The following is a 22,969-nucleotide window of genomic DNA, read 5'->3' as shown; positions in this document are numbered from 1 at the left end:
CATTTTGTGGTATTGCACCTTCTATTGGTATGAGTGCATGAAGTCACAGGGGATTATGGGTAAAAAGGAGCTGTAAGAATCCTGTGTTACAAGAGTAAGATTAGGTCGACCAGATGCACAGCAACTTTTCTGGTCAGAATGAAGATCCACTTCCTTCATGCCATCTGGATTGAGGATTGGAGATAAAAATCTCTAGAATATGTAATGGTTCAGTTCCTTAAAATGATGATACCATAATCAATAGTTGTTTCCATTTTTAAAATGGGGACAGTTTTTAAAATTAAAAAAGAAATCCTCCATATGTTATATATCATCTTAGACAGAAATAAATTTTGACTGCATGTAACATCTCTGTCTCAATCCCCTTCTCTCTGTGTATGTACATGTGTGTGTGTGTGTGTGTGTGTGTGTGTAGGGGGAGTAATATTTTTCTTCATGAAATTATTGCAAGGATTAAATGAAATCATGTAAGGAAAATAATCACTACTACTGATGTACTATATGTTGGCTAATTGAATTTAAATTAAAAAGAAAGAAGAAAAGAATTGGCATGGGGTGAGGTAAAAACCAAGGATTTGTTAAATTATTTTTTTTAAAAAGAAGAAAAAGAGGGGGGCGCCTGGGTGGCTCAGTGGGTTAAGCCGCTGCCTTCGGCTCAGGTCATGATCCCAGGGTCCTGGAATCGAGTCCCACATCGGGCTCTCTGCTGGGCAGGGAGCCTGCTTCTTCCTCTCTCTCTTTCAGCCTGCCTCTCCATCTACTTGTGATTTCTCTCTGTCAAATAAGTAAATAAAATCTTAAAAAAAAAAAAAAAAAGAAGAAGAAAAAGAAGTCCTCACATTTATATACCCACTATATTTTTGGTTGAGTTTATTTCCAATATGTAATGTATTAAATAATGGCTGATATACTACAATCGGGTCAAAGAAATGTTGACCCTGATTTCTTAGGAGTTACACAGTCATCAGTAAATGAAAACACTGTAGCAGGATACTTCAATACTAAGACTGGCTAATTCGTTCTAAAACAAAACAACATCCCTCTAGACTTAAATTCAAAAACCCATAGCCTTAATGACCAACCGTTTCCCAAATGTGATATTCTGATGGACTTCCCGATCCTTCAGGAATTACTGCCTTACTCAATCAGTTATCCTTTAATCTAGCCTAGAAATCAGTCTCATTTGATTATTAGTAGTCGGAGCTTAAGTGAGTTTAGAAAATTGCATATTGACACAGAAGATGCATGCATCGTGCAGCCGAACACTCTAATGCAAAGCACTGGCTTATACATTCCATTCAAAGGGGTTTTTAAAATGAACATAGTGGTTTTGGTTTTCACTCCACATGGGGAGCTTTAGAAGAGGATGAGCAGAAGGCAATAGGTCTATTTTTCTATTGATTTTCTCTATGATTTGTAGATATTTCATCATCAGTTAAAAATAATTTACCAATACAAACCATGAATCCATCAAAATTAATATAATCTTGAAATTACACTGGAATACTGACCTGAATCCTATGGAAACTACTTTTGCAGGAAGGAAAAAAGAACATTAATTTTAGGAGAATTATAGTTGTCTTTTTAGATTCGACCAGACAATAGACTCCAAGGAGAGTATCATACAGCGTAATGCAGTTCACATTTCTAGATTTATTAAATTATTTACCCAGCATTGAGGACAATCCTATCTATGATCTATCATTCAAACATGGGAATGTCAAATCTCTAACTTTCTTTAACCTTTGCTCTAGCAACTGAATAAGAATGTTCCTTATTTCTGAAAGAGGAGATACTAGATTTTTCTCTCCATTTGCTATATGCATATATTTTAAAAATTTGTCCTCTATAATATGTATATATTTAGTCACTTGTTTTCCCCACATATAAGCTAATAAAGATAACATTTATAATATCTTTAATTTTAGATATATTCTCAAATTGCCTTTAGATTCGTCTTCTTGATATTTTCAATCAACTTTTTGGCACTTTTTTTTAAAAAAGATTTTATTTATTCATTTGACAGAGAGAGATCACAAGTAGGCAGAGAGGCAGGCAGAGTAAGTGGGGGGAAGCAGGCTCACCACTGAGCAGAGAGCCCAATGTGGGGCTCGATCCCAGGACCCTGAGATCATGACCTGAGCTGAAGGCAGAGACTTAACCCACTGAGCCACCCAGGCACCCCGGCACCTATTTTTAATATCCTTAACCTATATACATTTTGAATATTGAATACATGAATTATTAACTCAACTTTAGGGATAAGGAGAATGAGATATTGAAAAACTAAGTGGCTAAGAGTACTGAATATGAATTACTGAAATATAAAATAGCAATGAAAAGTTATCTTCCAGTGACAGCTCATAATATGCAACTATACCCATATATCAGTTCTTTGTAGTCAATTCAATACAAAGACAATTCTGTTCATTTGACAATAAAAAATGGTTTAATAGAACTTTAATGTCTCTTTGTACTGTATCCTGTAAATAGCTACCTCATCTAAAATTCTTTTTTATAATCTTGCTTTGCACTTATTTGTGAACATGGCCACTTCTCTGAACAGAAGAAGTACTTTCAGAGAATTTCTGTTGCTCATTGTTGCAGAACTTTTAGTACACAGTGGGTATAGTAGATGTTCAATAAACACTTGGTGCAAAAATAAATGAAATGCTGATTTGTCATACTATGTGAGTTGATTCCTTAGGAGAGAGCTCTGCATTTGGTGGACAGCCAAATAGAGCAAAGTATTTAGAATAGGACACTTCATAGTCCTGGAATCCCATGCCTACGTTCACATGTATACAATGAGTGACAACAGTTTTACTGGCATGTACGACGGGCTCTGCTCTCTGGCCAAAGTTCATGACCTCCATCTCGGACTCCTACCACCTTGTCTGGGTGACCTGCCATGGTTTGCTCTTTGAGATTGTTATCTCTGAGGAGTGAGCAAATAGCAACTCTTGTCATCAACTTAAATGAGCATCCAGTCATCAATAAGAGCAGTCAAAAAGAATGTTAAACTAAGTAGGTGAATGAATAGATATAAAAAATTTTTTAAAACTTCTGAATCACTGCATGACATTGTTGAATGAACAAGACTCATCACATCTCACTGTTATCAGATATCATCAGTAGCTTTTAAAAAATAATTGCCATATTGGACAAAGGTTCCTGGATTTCATAAGGCAGTCAGTGCTATTTTCCTGCATTTCTTACACTTAGGAACAACTGGCAGCAAGAACCTGGCCTTGGGGATTCAATAGAAGTGACCCATGACTTACGGTCTTAGAGGCGGCTGCTAACCATCGGCTCCTTTCTCCAATCCCCATGGACTACTGTCCATCTCCAGCTCAGCCAGCCATTTTGTCACGCTTGGTGGTGAAGACAGACAAGGAAAAGGAGGTTTGATGGAGAGCTAGAAGCAAGACCCGAAGCCGAGCACTCATTAAGATATTTTTCTTTGCCAAATGGAAATGGTTTTATTGCTTTTTCTTTCTTACTATAAATATTTGCACATATGTGCCATGAAACAATTTCAGAAAATATAGAATGCTATAATGAAGAAAACAGAAATCACACGCAACCCCACCACCCACTCTGCTCTCTATCCTTTTGGTCTTTAAAACACATTTCACATCCACATTACAAAACATGACAGAAAGGAAAACCTGGAATTAGAGTGAGGATAAAATCTCTCTCTCCTACAGTGAAAGAAAAAAGAATTTCAGGAAAAATCAAATCAAAACAAGAATAAAACCTAACAAGCGTTAGCAGCCATCCAGAAGATATGCAGGACAGAGAAAGCTTTCAAAAGGAAGAAGAAAAGATAGTGATCAAACCAGCCTGTCTCAAAAAACCATGGCACTGAAAAGCATCAGTGGCAGAAGCAAGAGCTCTCTGGCAGAACAAAGAGGTGCAGAGAGAACAGAGTGAGCAGGTACCAGGAGGAGAGAGAAAAGAACGAGCAAGAGGGAGAAGGCAGCAGGAATGGCCACAGGAGGAAAAGCAACCTAAGAACGAAGATGCCCCCTCCCCCTTACTTTACCCTGGAAGACCACCTCTGTAAATCTGTGGACTGCTCTATTTCTTCGTTTTATTTTTGTTAAGCAATCAAAATAGTTTAAGGTGGTACAGATGAAAGGAAAGACTCCTAGTTATAGTTAAATCCCTAACAAAAGGGGGGGGGATCACTCAGCATTATAAAAGATTTAAAAAAAATTAATGAAGGTAACGTAGCTACGTATTTCAGCCAGAATTTTTTCAGCTTATAAAATGAGCCACTCTAAAAGGAAGTCAGCTTCTTATCCTAGTCCCATGTCTTGTTTTATTGGCGGCTCTTTCTGTGGAGAGGAGAGCCCAACATGCAAGAGCTTTCTGGGAAAACACTGTTCTGATAGAGAAGGGTGTGGGTCTGTGTGTGTGTGTCTGCGTGTGCGCGCGCGTGTGTGTGTGTGTGTGTGTGTGTGTGAGAGAGAGAGAGAGAGAGAGAGAGAGAGAGAAGGAGAGAGACACAGAGGGACAGAGAGACAGAGAATCAGAGACACAGACGCGGACATGGACACGGACAGAGGAAAAGGGGAGAATCTGTGATGTATTGGCCACTCTTGAGTTGGAGAGTGACAAAGAAATCAGGTAGATTTGTCTTGAATTTTGTTTTTTCACCAAAATAATAATGTTCATTTTCTTTGGATCGATCTAGCTGATTAAAACTACAAAAATCATATAATCTTAATGTTCATCCATTTTAGGGTGCGGCAAACAAAGCCTGGAGATTGTAAAAGTGACCTGACCAAGGTTACCTAGTTTGCCAGTAACAAAGTTGAGGCCAGCATACTCCTTGTTCACTGCTTTTACATCTGGGGTTTGCTAAGTGTCATTTGCTACAGAGGATCTGGCACAAGGTAAGTTAGAGACTCTTCTAATAAAATGGGAGATTGAGAGAGCTGTCAGGGCTAGGATGCTAATCCCTGCCCGTCTGTCTTCTCTCGTAAACTCTCAGCTGGAAGGATATTTCTCCAAGGAGAAGGCCTTTGAATTCAGGGCAGAGGGGATTGTGCTTAATTCTACCAAGAGATCTGACAAGACTCCTATAAGAAGGAGGCTCAGAAAACATTAGTTCTAAGTATGAAGTTAGCTCCAGGCTGATTCCCGTACCTGCAAGAATGCTTTTGAGTATCATCTCCATGTGCTTACAAAATTGACATTCTCATTAACAAATATTTGTTGAGGACCTTATATACACCTAGACCTCTGCACAGAGAAATGTAAGATAGCCTTGAGAGGCTTCCAAACTTGCTGATCCCATTGGGCAGCCAGAACCATACATAAACCAAAGCAGCCTGTCCAGAGTGCATGATCCAGGAATGGCAAAATAAATGCCTGAGGAATTCATAGGAAAGAGAGACAACTAGGGCTGTTAGAGACAGGTACACGAAAGAGCTGACTCTTGAGCTATGCCTAAACAGATGTATATGACAAGAATACAAAAGCAGGGGCATATCAGCTGGGGAGAGAGGGCCAGCAAAGATGCGAAGATCAGAGTGTACTGCGGGATAAGGGCGATCATTTGGTTGAGCTAGGGAGTATCTATAAAAACAAGCTGGTGACAAAGTTGGAGAGAGAGTAGGACAAAGTCCTCAGGACAAACATGCCAGATGAAAGACGCTATAGGCAATGAGGAGCCATCAGAGATTCGTGGGTAGGCGGAGGAAATACCAACATGATTCAGTATAATTACTCTGCTGGAAGTACAATATGTAAATTAAAAGGCAAAAGATGGGAAATAGAATAGATGGAGAAAATTTTAATAGTCTAGACAGGAGATGATGAGAGTCTTAAAATAAAAATAAAGCATACAATCATATAATCAATACTTATGCAAGAAGCCAAGGATTTATTATCACAATCGGAATTTGGTTTGGAAAAATGAGCCAAGTTTTAAGACCTGGACTACATTTCAAGAAGAAAATACCTAATAGCTAATGTAGCTTGATAGAACAATGGTTAGAAGTGATATCAGAGATTGAGATAACATGTAACAATGATGGTTGACACTAGGCAACTGAATGAGTCCTCTGGAATGAACACTTACTCAGTGCTTAACATACAAAGGGAACAGAGAAAGAAAAAAGAAAGACCAGCTTTGTAGCTTCTTGGGACTACCATAGCAACAGACTGGTCTGCCAACTTCTACCTGAACTTCCTTCCATTGTCTAGGCCTCCTAATGATCCAAGACTGATGACAGTGGCCAAGGGTCTGGAAGGAACCCACAGCCCAGCATTCTGAAAGTAAAATTGGAACAGTGGGAAGCTCTGGGGACTCAGCCAACGCCTCCTATCACAAAAATCCATTCAGGAGAACATACTGATCACTTACTCGGGGTCCCATGCTGCTTTCAATATGACATGTATAAGAACTTTTTTTTTTTAAAAGGGAAAAATAAAAGTCTCAATGATTATCCAAATACATAATAAAATGTCAGTGAAGGAAAATTAATATTGAGCTTGGAATTGTTCTCTTGATATTGTACTATGGCTGTAAAATAAAGCATAATCACTGTTATTTACTAATGCTTACCATGTGCCAGGCCCTGGCTAAATGTTAAATGTTATAAATTAAATGTGTAAATAAATGTTAATTCCGACAAAAGTGCAGAAGGCAGATATTATTTCACCTTTTTTTTTTTTTTTAAAAAGGTTTTATTTATTTGAGAGAGCGATAGCAAGCACGGGCAGTGGGGGCCGGGAGCAGAGGCAGAGGGAGAAGGAGACTCCCCACTGCGCAAGGAATCCAATGCGGGGCTCGAACCCAGGACCCCAGGATCAGGACCTTAGCTGAAGGCAGATGCTTAACTGAATGAGTCACCCAGGCACCTTAAGTCACCAGTCACCTTAACTTTACACACAAGAAAGTGAAGCACATAGAGTTGCCGTGGAACACACAAACAGAACACAGGATAATCTACAGCAAGGCATTGACACATCAGAGCCCATCCAGCATTTTCACCCCAATATGAGTGAATGTCCTCTGACTTGAAATTTTAGTATAACTCATTTGTTATAGACAAAACATAAATTAATCAAGCACAGACACACACAAATTTGTGGGAGGAGAAAGGCTCATGGGTATTTTAACCACATGAATGACACAACCCAAGAAACCTTTTTATAAAGTTACCCTTGGTAAGAACTCCCATGTCCAGTTGATTTAACAAAAGGGCACCAAGCTCTGGTTTCTAGTAGGGCTGATGGTTACATTTCAAAACTCACGATAGTGATGGACGTCGGCTTCACTAATTTCTCCACATACACTGTTTCAAGCAAAATATAGTCCATTTACAAGAAGTGCAGAAATGTTGTTAAACTTAATTAGATGTAATTGTCACACTTTCATTAGCTATTAACATTATGTAAAGATAAACTAATGCATAATGAGTTCTTTCATTGTCACATAATTATGATTTTAATGATTACATTATGACCATTATAATACAGCACATATTTTCAATTTTCCCATTAGTGGGCAATTATTTATAAGGTTTTCTATTACAATCTGTCCATAGAGACTCAGTTATTAATGCCTTCATTTTCCTAGAATGATGACCACAGTGTTCAAATCAATATGATGGCCACAGGGAGAACTGCAAAGCAACATGGAAAGAACAACAAAACTACAACCATGAAGTCAGCTCATTCAACACATGCCTGAGGATATTTCGAGATGAAGAAAAATAATATATTAATATTCTTATGAGAAGCTCTAGTTTATAAGGTTTTCTCAAGTCTATTTCCCCTTCATTTTTTGTGGCCTTAAGTATCTGATCTTTCTTAAGTCGGTTTCCAGGGTATGAAATATTCAATAGCCTAACCTTTGAAAAATGTCTTATGCAGTTTTCACCATTCAGAGAATTAAATTAACAGCCCACAAAGCCATTTCTGGGAAATTTTTTGAATTGCTCAGTCTCAAGGTTGTGTGTCAAGAAGTAAAATGCTGATGAACTGTATGATTCATCCTCAAAGATGATGAAGAGTGGAGATATTTCTTAGAACAAAGGGTGATGCAAATGGGCAATGGTTATGACAACAGTGATTATGAGTCCTGCAAACTAAAAACAGCAGCAACAATGATAGTAACATCTAACAAAGTTTTCATTTTTAACCACTAATTGCAGAGAGATCGCAGAGCCTCTTGATACTCTTTTCGTGATGTCTGACATTATTTGGTGGACATGGAAAGGTGTCCAGGAGTATGAAAAGAGATTTACAAATGTAGCATAGAAAACACCTGGCCTTAGCTGTATGTGATCGTTGGTCTTGAGGCCTCACCACAAGCCCCTCAGGGCTTCCCTGTAGCTCTCTGTGTCTCCCCCTCACTGCTTTAGGGTCGCCCCCTTATGACTGAATCCTGGGCACCTTGCAGTCTACAGGGTTCATGGAAGAAATTAATGAACTAGTTAGACTGAAACCCAAAACTTCGGAGCAGTTCACAGCTTATTATATAACATGATGGTAAAACACAACAGATTTGAACATGGCCCAGTATACCTCCCTGAGAAAAACTGTTGGTCAAAGTGTTCAACAAATATGTATTCAGATCATTCAGTGATAAGATCTGAATATTTTGTCTTCCCATTCAATGGAGTAGACTCAACAATCCTGGCACATGATAAGTGACTTATCCTCAAACATTGATAATATGTAAGACACACCCGAGGAACCGACTAAAAGGCAGAACCCAGAGATTATTAAGCTATAGGGCTGAGGAGCTGTTTTTATCAAGACATCCCAGAAGATTCTAAAACAGGTGGTCCATGGAATACAATCAAGAAACACTGCTGTAGCTGGTGCTCAATGCAATGGTGGGGAAGACACATGGATTAGTAAACAGGTCAGTAGTATAGGATTCAGAAGACCCTTCTGGTTGCAGCTCCACTACAACAACAGGAGTGACCTGGAGAAACTCCTTAGATCTAGGCGGTCTTATGTTTCCCACCCATGAGATTCATGTTGGGCTCGTTGTGGAATTTTCTTACTGTGATCTCTGTACAAGGGGACTGTGAAGTTGGCAACAGAGATTTTTGGGCCATGTATAAAAATTCTGAAATGTCAAACAGGAATCATTTAGATATCCAATTCAAAGTCTTTTTGACACATCCACTTTTCTGGTTTCTGGCTGGAACTCTATTACCTCTGGTTACCAGAATTCCTGATGGCAGTTACATGTATTTCAGATTTATGTAGATGGAAAAAATGTATTTCTTTCGTGGATCCCATTTTTCAAAGCATAAAGCCTGCAGCGGTAAAACTGCACAAAGGAGTATTGGTATGAAAATGTTGGGACCGAGCAGGATAGAGATTTCTAAGTCCCAGTCCAACCCAAAAGTTCTTGACCAATGTCGCTTCTTAAATTAAGAAACTAACAATTCCAAACAGACTCATGCCATCCATCCAGCAACTGGGGGAGTGAGCGCCACCTATGGGCCAAATGCTACATGACAGGGCAGAGATAGCACTGGGTCATATGCCATCCTGCTCTCCCCCGGCCTACAGTCAGATGGCAGGGGGAAAATGGACAAGAACAAACCCATTATGTGTCAGGACATAAATGACAGAAAGGACAATAAAGTTAGGCAAGCAGGTTGTGGGGAGGGGGGCACACTGAAGGTGCTGTCAAAGAAGGGCTCTCTGATAAGGCAACATTTGAAACAAGACCTAAAGACAATGAGGGATAAAAATCGCAGAGGTCTCTGGGAGGACTCCCAGATGTACTGAGTTACTGAATACATGCTTTTCAAAAGAGGAAGATGATTCATCTTCTATATTATCATAAGCCTTGCTTTAGCTCACATATTTATGAGCTCATGTTCTGGGCAGACTCCAGGCTTGTAGAAAGCACATGGTCATTATTTCTTCTTACCAGGGCTTGGGGAGGGCACAGGTGAAATCTCTAGCCCACTGATGATCTGACAATGAGGTAAAGCTTGGACTTTGGCACCACCGTGATTTTTGCCGCTTCAAGAGCACATCTTGGTTTGCCGCACATCCTTGTGGTCAACGTATTTTTAGTTCACTCTGGGATTTTTTCTGTCTTGGCAGGGTTTCTTGGCGACTTTCATTTCCTACCTACTGACAGTCTGATGAGCATGATTTATAAATATTAAAAATAAGGAGGTGAGACCGGATGCAAAGAACCTGCCAACACATGCCAGAACCTCTGATGAGTTCCCAATAAAACTAGAGAATATGTTTCAAATATCAGTGTACTCCTCATGTCTAGGGCAACGTCTGACACTTAGTTAGCACCCAGGGAATATGTGCTCAAAGAATGAATGAAATGTTTGTAAAAGACTTGAGCATGTCTGGGCTGCCTATCTCAAACCAAAATAAAAGCTCTGCCTGGATAGAATAGCTTGGTGTGAGCATAGTGGGTGAGGGTGTGTGGGTGTATGTTAGTAAACAGGATGTTTTCAATCCTGTATGAGAAAGCATGGCAGCTGCTCCCTAAGCTCCTAGTAGAGGAAGCTGCCAGTTTTACATCCTTGAAAGCCCCTATTTGCATAGACCCTTTATAGAAGGCAGACGTTAGAAATGGAAATAGTATATGATCACCAAATCTCACTTGAGCTAGAAAGTTCTGCCCGTGGTTTGTGATTTTTGGAGATGTGTGTGTGCTGACAACAAAATTAACTTCTCCAAAGAACTGAGAATTGCCTGCTCTCATCATCCCTCTCACTGTAATTTACATGACTTGACGAAATTAGACTGTTATTTCCACCGGGGTGATCTGCAAAATCATAAAATGATGTGTATTTTGGGAATGCCTAATTAACTCTCCTTAGTCCCACTGAGGTTTCAGCTACTAATATAAGCACACTGCAGATACCATGGAGGTGTTCACATCTAGTTTTAGAAACCATAAAGAGATATTCAAAGGACTTGAAAGAAAAATTTCTTTAGAAATCAGGCAGTAACAAGGATTCAAGTCAAATGGTGAGCCTATGGGAGAAAATAAGATATCCACTGATTTGCCAAAACATGCCTTACAGCAAATAGCAAGAAATACTCTTATAGTTGAAGTCAATATTCATAATCAAAACAGCAGAATTACACACATATTCACACAAAGTCCACCCCTATTCACAGTTTTTTTCACAAACATTAACTAATATTGATCAAGCTGTTTGTCACAAAAGTTTGCTTTAACATATAATCAGCATCTGATGCGAGAGCCATGCTTCCTAGACAATTGCCAGCACCTTGTGTCATACTTGTAAATAATGGGCTACTCCTATTGAGCACCATCTGCTTAATATAAAAAAAATGTTCTTCTTAATTAGGAAATTCTTCTTATTATTTAATATTTACTGAGAACCCTCAATGTGCTTGGCAGCAAGAACACCAGAAACACATTCTCTGCCCACCAAGAATCCACCTGCTAAGGAAAATATGATGAACCAGTTACGCAGTCATTTCTGGTTTTAACATATTTTATGTAATTTTTTTCCAGGTGACAAAGTTGCCAATGGTTCAGTCTTTGGAAACCTCTTCTCTTCTGATCAAAGTGGGGGATGGTAAACTATCAGATGAGTTATGAATGAAGTCAAGGTAAAAGAGGAGAGAAAGGGCCAATTAATTATAACTGTATAAAAACAGAAATGAAATTTGCTCCATTGTTGGGAAAAAATATAACGCATTCCTAAGTAAACACGACGGTATTTGCTGAGGACTGCATAACACATTAAAAATACAGAATAGGTCGTGAACAAGTCACCTTGAAGCAGCAACCCTTTTCTGTTTTGCATTTACATTCAGAGCTCTTGCCCCTCCACAATGATACACATAGGCTGTGGATGTTCATTTCATCACAAGGATATTACCATCTTAGTTAAAAAAGACATAAAAGCCAAATATCTACAGTCAACTGGAACCAGAATGAAGACAGATTGGCAACCCCTCCCAAATATCTTTGACTATATCTTCTTCTCTTTTTCCCACTCTCCACTCAACAGTTCAGGAAAATTTGACATGTTCAGTATTACCATGGTAGAGGGAAGTATTCTTGGGGATAGTAAACTGTTCATATCAGGAGATTGTTACTTATATGCCTGTCACAGTGTCTTCACAAGAATTCTCTAATAATAATTTTAATTATCCTTTTAGTGAAAATTATAAATATTTTCTCCTCTAATAATTTAATGTCTCAGGTATATTATTATTATTTTTTTTAGACCTTGAATTCTAACTAGTTCTCCACCTCCCAGGGTAAGAGGGTCCCTGTTTACCTTGCCAGTATCTCACCAAGTATCTGAAGTTTTGTTTTGTTTTTTAGTGTTTTTCTTTAAATCATATGCCTTCCTCACTCTGATAAGAAAAACATACAATGAATGAAAAGAATGCAATGATTTGGGTCATGTTACCTTTTTTTTTCTCCTCAATTTTTATTGTTTTTCACAAATTAGCAATAGCAATTGCTCCCCTTACCTACTTGGAACACAGTTAAGTCATAGAATGGAATATTATCCAGCATCTTAATTTTATGGCTATACTTCCTAGATAACCACCTTACCCAGATAATGTAGGCACATGAGAAATGACATATTAGTGGAGGTAAAGCCATGATAATGGCAGTTGTCAAATAGTGCCGATATGAACTTTAATATAATTTGAAAGAAATCCTTGACAGAGGGATAATGACTAGCTCATATATTGTCAGGGTAATAAATACCTAATGAGCAAAATTGTAAAGCAAATAGTAGGCCGAGCATACACCCAAATGTTGATTCTTGACTCTAAGTCAAAGAACAGAATGATTTGTCTCTCTGTCTAGAATGATAAAGCATCCCTTCCTCATAAGCTAATGAGCAGCACCATCTGGCATGATTACAGACGAGCAAGATCTTAAGAAAGTGAAAAATACAACGACAGAGCTGTAGTTGGATTTTTGCAGGAGGTTAAAAAATTCTCACCGTTAAAAATATCATAATAAAAATAACTTTAGGTGTTCGCATAACACTACACCAACAGTATAAAGATTAGAGGACTAAATGTTTTCCAAATAACTGAATATAATTCCTGGTATCTTAGAATCTTTCTCTACCATAGTAGTTCTCAAAGGGTAGTCCTAGGAGAACAGCAACAGCATGACCTGGGAATTTGTTAGAAACACACACTCTACGGCCTTGCCCCCGATCCAACAACACAGAAACTCTCAGGATGGGACTGGCAATCTGTTTTAACCAGCCCTCCTGGTGACTGGGATGGCAGCCTACGTTTAGGACCCACCTTTCTACCAAACCAAGTAAGAGTCAAGATTGTTGCTCTTTCTGCTATGTAGTAAGAAACTAGCTAATTTGGTCAATTCAGTTTAAACAACCAGTCCATAAGCTGAAGAATAAAAAAATCAGACCATTCTTGTGACATGATGATCTCCTAAAATAGAGTCATCATCCTACTAACCTTTTGCAGGATTGCAAACTGCCTTACTCCTACCTTCATTGCATAGTTTTTAAACATATGTATTTTCCTTTTTTTTTTTTTTTTTAAGCTACTTTGGTTGACCCCCTGAGACAAGTTTTCCAGGGTTGCCTCAATCCTTTACTTATTTAACTGTTTTTCCATTCTCTTGGTCATTCATTCAGCAAATATTCAATGTATATTCTAAGCCACACACAATTCTAGGTGGTTGGGATTTATGAGTGACAGAAACAGATCATGATCTCTGGCTTAAGAAACTTTTATCCTAGTGGGGGAGTCAGACAAACCATTGACAATTAAAAAAAAAACATATTATATAGAACGTTAGAGGTAAAATACTGCTACGGGGGAAAAAAGAAAGGCAGAATAAGGTAAGGATAAGTGAGAATGCTGTTTATGGGAAGTGGGATTTCAATCCTAAGTGACATTATGTTAGACTTACTGAGTAGGTGACAAGTGAGCCAAGGCTTGAAGGAGATGATGAAGTGAATCATGCAGTAAGTGGGGAGAAAGGGCGGTCCAGCAGAAGGTTAAAGTAGAGGCTGAAGGAGGGAGAATGCCTACGATGTCTGAGGTGCAGCTAGGAAGTCTGCGGGACCAGAGAGGTGAGCATGAAGAAAGTTTAATCAATGAAGGTCAGTGAGGCAACAAGGGGCCAGACCATCCTGAAAGTAATTGTAAATCACTGTAAAAACTTGTGTAAAAACAGGAGGCTACACCGGGTTTCGAGTGGGACAGTGACAAGCTCTGAATTATGTCAAAACACTTTCACTAATTCTCCTCTAAATCCATGTACAAATTCACTAACCATTTATGCAGTGGGTTGGAAGATACTGCTACATCTTTTCTTTTCTTTTATGTTCATCATGAAATTTTTAGAAAGAATTTTCACTAAGACAATTCACTTTCTTTGTTATCAAAGAAGAAAACGTTCTGTGGGAGATTATTGGAAGATAAAATTGGGTACCGATCAGTTCTCCTTTACTTGGGTCTTTTGTTCTCTGCTTTCTGGGATGGTTGTTGTATTTGCTTCCAAGAGCCTGAGAGTATAACCTGGGGTTTGGGTGCTAGCAACTGTTTTTTCACTAGGCAACTGACAGCTAACAGGATTGAGAGTGAAGTTTCAGAACCTGCTTTGCTGTGGACGTGAAACTAAAATGGAAACCTGTATTTGAGGAATGGCTCTGTCAGTGACTTATTAAAAACCCAGCGCCCAGTCACAAGGTCCCTAGAGAAGGTAATAGATTTGCCAACCTCTGGGTAAAGTAGAGCAAGGGGTGGTCTGTCTGAATAGAACTGTGGAAACTTTTCTATCAAAACACAATCCCAGAACTTGCCTTATTGGTATCACAGTGACCTCTATATAATGAAGAAAAGTGTTTGGAAATTCACAAGTATTTCAACAAGTGGCAAAGGGACTTGTAAACTTATAATAAAAAAACTATCATGTACTACTTTTTTTGCTCATTTGCTCTTCTCTTTATTTATTCATCCATCAAATGTCTACTAGGGAAACAAATACATAAGAACTGATATTCCTTCAAAGAGTTTAGGGATTACCTGAAGAGATCAGACATCAATGGCAAAAATTCATGGTAGAGAGTGAGGATTTCCATTTTTAAAAAGTCCAAACGCCACCAATTTTCAGAGGAGGAAGTAGGAGTTCTAATTAGAGATATTATAAAAGGCTTCATGGAAGAGGTGACATCTGATTTGCTCATAAAGGACATACTTGTGTGCATGGTGATGGGGAGAAAGTACGATTTAGGCAGAGGAACAGTCTCTGCAAAGCCAGAGAGTCAAGGCTGTGTTAGTAGTCATCATGTGAGAGGCCTACCCTGGACCAGGGGTAGTGGTGATGACAAAAGAAAATGACTTATTGCTGAGGACATTTCAAGGAAACCTGAAATATCCGTGGGCCATTTAGCTGAAAGAAGTGGAGTGAAAACAACACATTTGGTATTCTGGTGGCAAACCACCACTATGGTAAGTTGGAAAATAAAATGGAGATGGGCATCATCCCTGTCCTTAAGAAGTGCGTTGTCAATGAGAGAAGGACAAATAAACACAGGGAGGTCAGATAAATAATTCTTGGGACTATAGTTCCTGGGACTGTACCCCAGGACCCTGGGATCATGACCTGAGCTGAAGGCAGACACTCTACCAACTCAGTCACCCAAGCATCCCAATTCTTATCAAATTCTTAAGATTTAAGATGCAACTAAAGATGGGCCCCATGCTTAATCGGTCAGAAACAAAGCAGTCACAAAACTGGGATTCAACCACAAGCAGATAACCAAGCTATTTGGAAAACAGCTATTCTTCACTTATGCATTCCTCTGGCTCAAGGAAAAATGAGATGTTGTCTTGTCCCTTCAATCAAAGCCATCTAAAATAGCACAATTCGCAGTATCATTTGCAGATTAAAAGCACTGATGTGGCCTGGAAACTTGTTCAAAATGAAAATTCTCAGGCTCCACTCTAAATCACCTGCATCAGCAGGTGACTATATGCACATGAAAGTTCAAAAAGTACTGTGTTAAAAAGAGAAAAGTATTGTATTGATCTAGAGAACCCATTCTTTAGTGAGAAAAAGAGCCAAGGAGGGAAGTCCATTTAGAATGTCAATAATACCACACCTGATAAGAACTCTCTTATTTTTGTTTTTAGAGAGGAGCAAAAAACTCAATTCAGCAGACACTTGTAAAGCCCCTACAATATCTCAGACAGGATTTTTACTTTGAAATTACTGTCTAAGCAATTAAAAATCTAGTAATCCAGATGGATACCATATAGTATGAAAAGTCTCAAAACAACCAACTTTGTCTTAAGAGTCAAGGCAGGCAAAAATTGAAAAAAAAGGAAGGAGACTCTTGTGGTTCATAAGTTTTTTATGGACGAGTGTAAAACCATTCATAATTTTCTTGATTTTACCCTCAGCTTGAAGAGAGACAGAGATGGTTGAGATTAAAAATCAAAGGAGAGCAGAAATCCAAACTATAGGAGGGAAGTAAACCAGTTTAAGAGACACATCCCTGACTTTAAATAAACACACAAACCAACAAGGGAAGAAGTTAAAAAATCTTTAAAGCCTTTATAAAGTTTAGAAGGGTAGATATATTCTAAGAGGCTTCTCATTTCAGGCCTATTTGTCTTTGAGTTTCACACCCTTTATAGTGTTCGAAAGCCTTCATATTGAGGGAATGTTCAGCGTTAAGTGTCTGTCGTGACTTTCTTTCTCTACTATATAATCTGGCTATGCTGTTCTGTCAAGTCATATCCTAAGGCCCAGAAGAACTTATTTCCCCAAATAGATTGGTTGCAAGTCTTGATTTCTACAACTACCAATAGTCAGTACAGCCTTCCTTTGAAAAATATGGTCACTGAATCTTAGCTGCTTCTCTTCTATTAATCCTCAACCAAGCTGTCTTGTCAAGTACATCACAGTTTTCACTCAGTGTGTGTACGGGTACCCAGTGTATGCGTTTTAAAGCACAAGGCAGGTTGGTACTGATAGCTTGATAAATCATAAACCTCTCTTCCCTTTTCCCATTATTAAAAGAGATTCTTCCCTCTTTTTTATTGCATTTTTAATTTCCAGCCCATGCATACTATAGAGAAGCCCTGATGTAGGTCATTGGATGCCACCGTGAATAATGGGAAAAATGAAGTCCCTTGTTTCCCAATGCTTGTTAGCATGAAAACAGAGCCCTGGGTGCCGCCTTATACTTTTTGACTCAGGAGCCCTATGGGTCTGCCCATGACTGCTATGTGAACTTATTGTTCCTGCCAAATATATCAGCTGGGATGGGAACATTAATTCATTTTCACAGAGGTGTGTCAACATTGCTCTTGAAAAAATGCTGAGAAGCCGTATTTGCAAAGACCACCTTCAAAAAGAAAAAAAAAAAAAAAGAAAAATACCGTTTTTAATAATGTGTCCTGCCTTTCCATCCAAGAATTTTTCCACTTTGCCTATTTCCTGTTGGTCTAGGATTTCCTGGAGTTACGCCTATTTATTCTGAGTTCTAAATAACTAGTGTTTGTTTTCAGAGTCCAGGTAAAATAATAGTGCTAATTTAGCTGAATTAGGCACATTTCAGTGCCTTGTGGCTGACTCTCAGGCTCGTGCAGTGTTTTGTTCTATTTTGGTTTTGTTTTCACCCTTGCCCCTTGCTGCCTTCCTTTGGTTGAGGCAGCTTACCTGCCTTGTAACCCAACCCAGGGGACTCTCAGAGAGTCCCCAAATTCTCAGGGCGAGGAGGCTTGAAAGTTCTTCCCACTCTAGAAACCATGAAGGGTTTGCAGACCGAAGGGATATGAGTCAACTTCATCCTGAAAGTCGATCACATGGCAGCATAAGAAACTTTGAAAATGGCCAAGCTGAAATAGCAAAACCCAGGCTGTACTTTTTAAACATGCCAGATGACAAACCTGTCCCAACAGAAGGCAGTGAGAAATGACGCCTCACTGATTTCTTTTTCTCTCCTTAAGATGGAGGAGGAATGGATGGAGCGTGCCAGCAAATATTAAACAGCCATCTTGATATTTATGAATCAGTCTGCCATGTTGACAGTGTTTTCCAAAAGTGACTTTTGTGCACCCTATTTCCTAAATGATCCTTAAAAGAAACTCCCTCCCTTCTCGTCCTCTGCACCTGAGGCAGTAACATCTTGAAACATTGATCTATTTGCTGCTAACTTTCATTAATTTCACCCATCCCTGAAGGCGGAGTCACATTGGTGCCAGCTAATTAAGACCTATTTAGGGCAGCTCAGGGCCCTTTATCAGCCCTAAATTAGCTTTGCGTTTTTAATGGGGACTGTAGCTTTCTCAATTATTACTTAATTAAATAATGTGCTTGCATTCACCAGTGTATTTCTAAAGTGGGAGGCAAGCTGCCACTGCCCACCTGCCTACAGGTGAGAAGAATGTCTCACGCTGGGACCCCGTTGTTTCTCGAGGAGCACCGTTCACATTCCTTTTGCGTTGGTACATGGCCAGGCACCTAATCACATTTCTCAGATGTTGAGTGTGGCGCCACGTGCCACTGTCAGCCCTCCATCACCTCTAGGGTATGTCAGTCTTAAGATGTATTAATGTAAATGTGTAAATGTCAGCAGGCTCATATTATTTATGCATACCAATCATTCAAAGGGGGGGAAAAAAGATCTATTTTGGTCCAGATTCTTTTGAGTTTAATTCCAAAGGTTTCTGGTTTGTTGGAGGTTGTTTTCCAGAAAAAATATTTGGTTAAGTGAAACTATAAAGGTGACTGCCGCCCCAACGACCTAGAATTCTGGAGAAAACTAGGCCCCAGAGGATGAAGAGAGAAAGGACAAGATGCCTTCTCTTTCTGTTCTCTCAGCCTTTCCCACAAGGTCACTATTTCTAACTGACAAGCCAAATAATTTTAGTTGGTAGCTGATAAGAAAGCCAATTAAATTTCATTTGGTTTGAAAAAGCATTCCAATATGTTTATGAATTGATCTAAACTCATTCTAGGAAATTTAACACTACATACATTTCTTCTACTATTTTGTGTTTCCTCAGTGAAGAATATCTTAAGACAAAAATAAAAGGCACTGGAAACAACGAAAATGTGCACACCTTAAATGGGGAAAGGATTTATACTTCTTAAAAGGATTTTAACAGTTTGAAGAACAAGCTGAGAGCCAATTTTTTCTTTGAGAAACTCCACGTAGTCATTTTCCTATCATGATTCATTTTAACTACTAGGGACATAATTTTTTTAATTCTATAAATTATACATCATAATGGTGACATAACCTCTCTATTAAAAACCCAATGATGAAAATGAACACTTGCTAAAAATTTCCAGTAAGTTCAGGAAAATCAACCAAAGTAGCTTCACAACAAAAGTCAAGTTAAATGGACATCCATTTTTCCTTACTCCCTCATGTCAGCAATGGTATATACATTACACATATTCTTATTTAGGAGAAAAAAAAAGTGTGTATGTGTGTGTGTGTGTGTATGTATATATTTACTTTAAGATATATTTATTATTTGAAAGAGACCACATGTGCAGGGGGAGAGGGAAAGAGAATCAGGAAAAAGAGAGAGAGAATCCAAACCAGACTCCTCACTGAGCCCCACTTGGAGATCTCATGACCCCGAGATCACGACCTGAGCTGAAATGAAGAGTCAGTCGTTTAACAAACTGAGCCACCCAGGTGCCCCTGGAGAAAAATATTTAAAACTTTTATTATGATAAATCCAATACACACTTTGAGAGCATGGACCCACACAAATGCTTGCCATTAATACATCTTCTTTGGCATAAAACAGTCTTAAAATGCTGACAGTATAATGTGGTGCATTCTAAGATTGTTGTGTGTAGGCTTTGGGATAAAATAGATGAGGAATTACTTTGGTGTCTCTAGGACCTGTGATTTCCAATATGGCAAAAGGAGAAACACACATAAGATACATGAGGTCAAATTAAAATGCTCCCGGTAGCCCTGAATCTGAATTGGAAATTTCAGTTTGAAGGCATAATGATTTTATCTTTAAACAATACATACAGCATATACTGTTTCTATGTTAGTTATGTCCAATGAAAATACCAAGAAACAAAGACAAGGCTTCGTAGCAATGAGCCCAAGATTATGCTCTCTTAGATACTAAAAGGACCAAAATTCTTTGGAGAAATGTCTGGATCCAGGTTTGCATCACAGTACATACAAGAAGAGCCTGAATCATCCTATAATACCAGGAATCAAAGGGGCTATCCAAAATTACCAGAGGCTTAGAGGAGGACTCCAAAACCAATTTGAAGAGAGTCCAATAGCACAAAATAGGACACTTTGAGCATAGAGACATAAGTCTCACGGACTAAATATGTTAATATGTAAATATTAATAATAATAAACTTACTGGTCACTTTTGGAGGATGCTATGGGGCTGATGCCTTAGAACCGGTAAAGAAAAAGGACTGGTACTATCTTCTATCTCTGTTTAAAAAAATGGCTAATGAGGACAAGTTTTCTTTATAAAGCTTCAACTAATATAAGTGAAAAAAAATGATGAAATATCACTATTTTGCAACATCTAATGAATTATTGGATTTAGACAATGATCATTAATGACTGCCAACATAAAAAGAGAAAACTAGACAGTATTCCTGCTGATAGAAGTACCACCTATTTGTCTCGGTAAGAAGCAGTATGACCTGAATCCAATAAAGAAAGGCTCAATATAGAAATACCAATGAATAAAAAAAAAAAAAAATCATGGGGGGACAAGTAGCAAAAATCAGATTGTAGAATACTCTATTGGACAAATGACTGTTTGTTTGTTTTTTTTTTCAATAATAGACAGCAGGGGAATGACATAGGTTCAGAGAAATACAGAAGACATGTCAATTAATTGTAATGTACAGACCTTAGGCTAATCCTGACTTGAGCAATGTATGTATCTTAATGCTAATCCTAATTCAAGTTAAATTTTAAAAATATTAATAAGATTACTGGAAAAATTTGAAAAACTATGTAATGTTATTAAAGAAATATTGCTGGTCTTTATGTAGGACAATGATATCGTATTTCTTTATCTTCTACAGATACATGCTGAAATGTTAATGAATGAAATAATATGATGTCTGGCACTTGCTTCAAAATAATTCTTGGGGAGAAAGAAAGTGTAGGGATATAGATGAAACAATATTGGCCGTGAGTTAATAATTATACAACTTGAGCAGTGAATATACAGAGGTTTATTACACGATTAGTCTCTCTAGTTTATAATTTTGACATTTTCCTTCATAAGAAGTTAAGAAACATTCTTAAATAAAGTTTGGCCAAGAACAACAGATCACTATGGGAAGTCCTTAAACAATAAAATTCATATTGCTAAAGTTAGGATACAGATTTAAATCACAGAGCTGATAACAGGTCATTGAGGCCATCTGGTCAACCTTTTGTCATCCAACTAGATTTCACCAACACCACCCATTCTGTTCATTTCTAAAACACTAGCACATTTGTATTTTTCAATTTAGTTGCAATACTCCATGTTGCAACCAGACATGAATAGACACAGTGAGGAAAACAGAAGGAAGCATTAAAAAATCAATTTGCCTACCCCCCTTTTTATTTTGGTAACCTTACCAATTGAATGTATCTGCAAATTAATTTTATCAAGCAAGATTTTTCCCATTATACAAACAGCTTTCCTCATCACAACCAGTAGGAAAATTGAGTCTTCCAAAGCTATTCTCTCCCAATTCTTGCTATACAATCCACACATCTGTGACACTGTACTGTCTCCTGAAAGCTCACAGCAAAAGCCAACATGATATAAATACATAGAACCATACAACATGCTGAGCTCTTCTCTGATGCCTCAAATGATTCTAGGGCATATAGTTATGACTAGGGGATACCCTGAAGGCTGACTATGACTAATGAAATACCAAATATATCTAATTAATTGCATTGCTTTGGGCTAATGAGAGACCAGAAATTTTCAAACCCCTTGAGATGGTCAAAACCTTTATATAGAATTGTGCTACATACCCACTCCTTTATCTCTCATGCCTATCTCTTTGGACAGCTTCTGCTACACCGATTCAAATCTAACCACTGGGATTCTTCTTGTGAACTCTAACAGTGGAAAAGACCAGCATTACAGCAATTCCTGTCTTGCATTATATTAGAAGCTGTGCATCTTGGGTGCTCAGAAGTAGAAAATGCTATGTTCAGCCTACTTTATCAATAGGAGAATCACGACAGATAAGATTTTAAAATAATTAACAGCATACAAATTATACCCAGAGATATCAGAAACTTCCCCCCACAAGCACATACCCTAATGTAGTTAAAATTCAGATTCGATAATATAGAAGAGTGAAAGACATACATTTTATAGAAATCAGATTGTTAATATTGGAATTATAGCCACTGCTCAATTTATCCATGGTATGACATGAATAAGTACAATTCACACATAACTTAAAACTTTTGCAATTAGCTTCAATATTTTCCTTCAACAATTATTTATTAGAACTAGAAATATGAACTAATAATTCTACTTCTCTTCCACATACTGGTTATCTTTCTAAAAAGAAAGAAAAAATGGTAGCCAGTGGAGTCAGATGGGAGAATGGGGGGGGGGTTGGTTAGAGGGAGCAGAGAAAGAAAGCAGGAGATGTAAGGAGTAGGAGAAAAATAAGGTGAGCAGGCCTCAAGAAAAGGAAATGGGAAGGTGGTTTACAGAAGACTACAGGAAAAAAAATAAACAGATGTAATGAAAAATGCAAACTGGTTTGTGGAATAATTGAGTGAATGGAATTTATACCTCATTTCTCTTCAAGAAACCACTGTTAATGACTTCCAGTAATGCCTCATTTCAATATGGTATTCTGCTGAACGTACCAACATATCTGCTAGATATCAGGTATGGAGCTCACGATCATACAGTCTATTTGCATGCAAGAAGCGACGCAACCTTATTAGAGAATAAATAGCCT

General features: G+C 38.2%; 1 protein-coding gene across 1 annotated transcript in view; it reads right to left on the bottom strand.

Moving 5' to 3' along the window:
• The window catches only part of ST6GALNAC3 (ST6 N-acetylgalactosaminide alpha-2,6-sialyltransferase 3), a 528,622-nt gene that overhangs the window by 170,728 nt on the left and 334,925 nt on the right, over positions 1-22,969 (bottom strand). The gene's annotated exons all lie outside the window — the stretch shown is intronic.

This window comes from Mustela putorius, unplaced genomic scaffold (genome assembly GCF_011764305.1).
Source record: "Mustela putorius furo isolate JIRA1106 unplaced genomic scaffold, ASM1176430v1.1 tig00003853_pilon_pilon_pilon, whole genome shotgun sequence".
NCBI classification, from domain to species: Eukaryota; Metazoa; Chordata; class Mammalia; order Carnivora; family Mustelidae; genus Mustela; species Mustela putorius.
The sequence above is the reverse complement of the archived record's forward strand: the minus strand, read 5'-3'. Positions and strand labels throughout refer to the sequence as shown.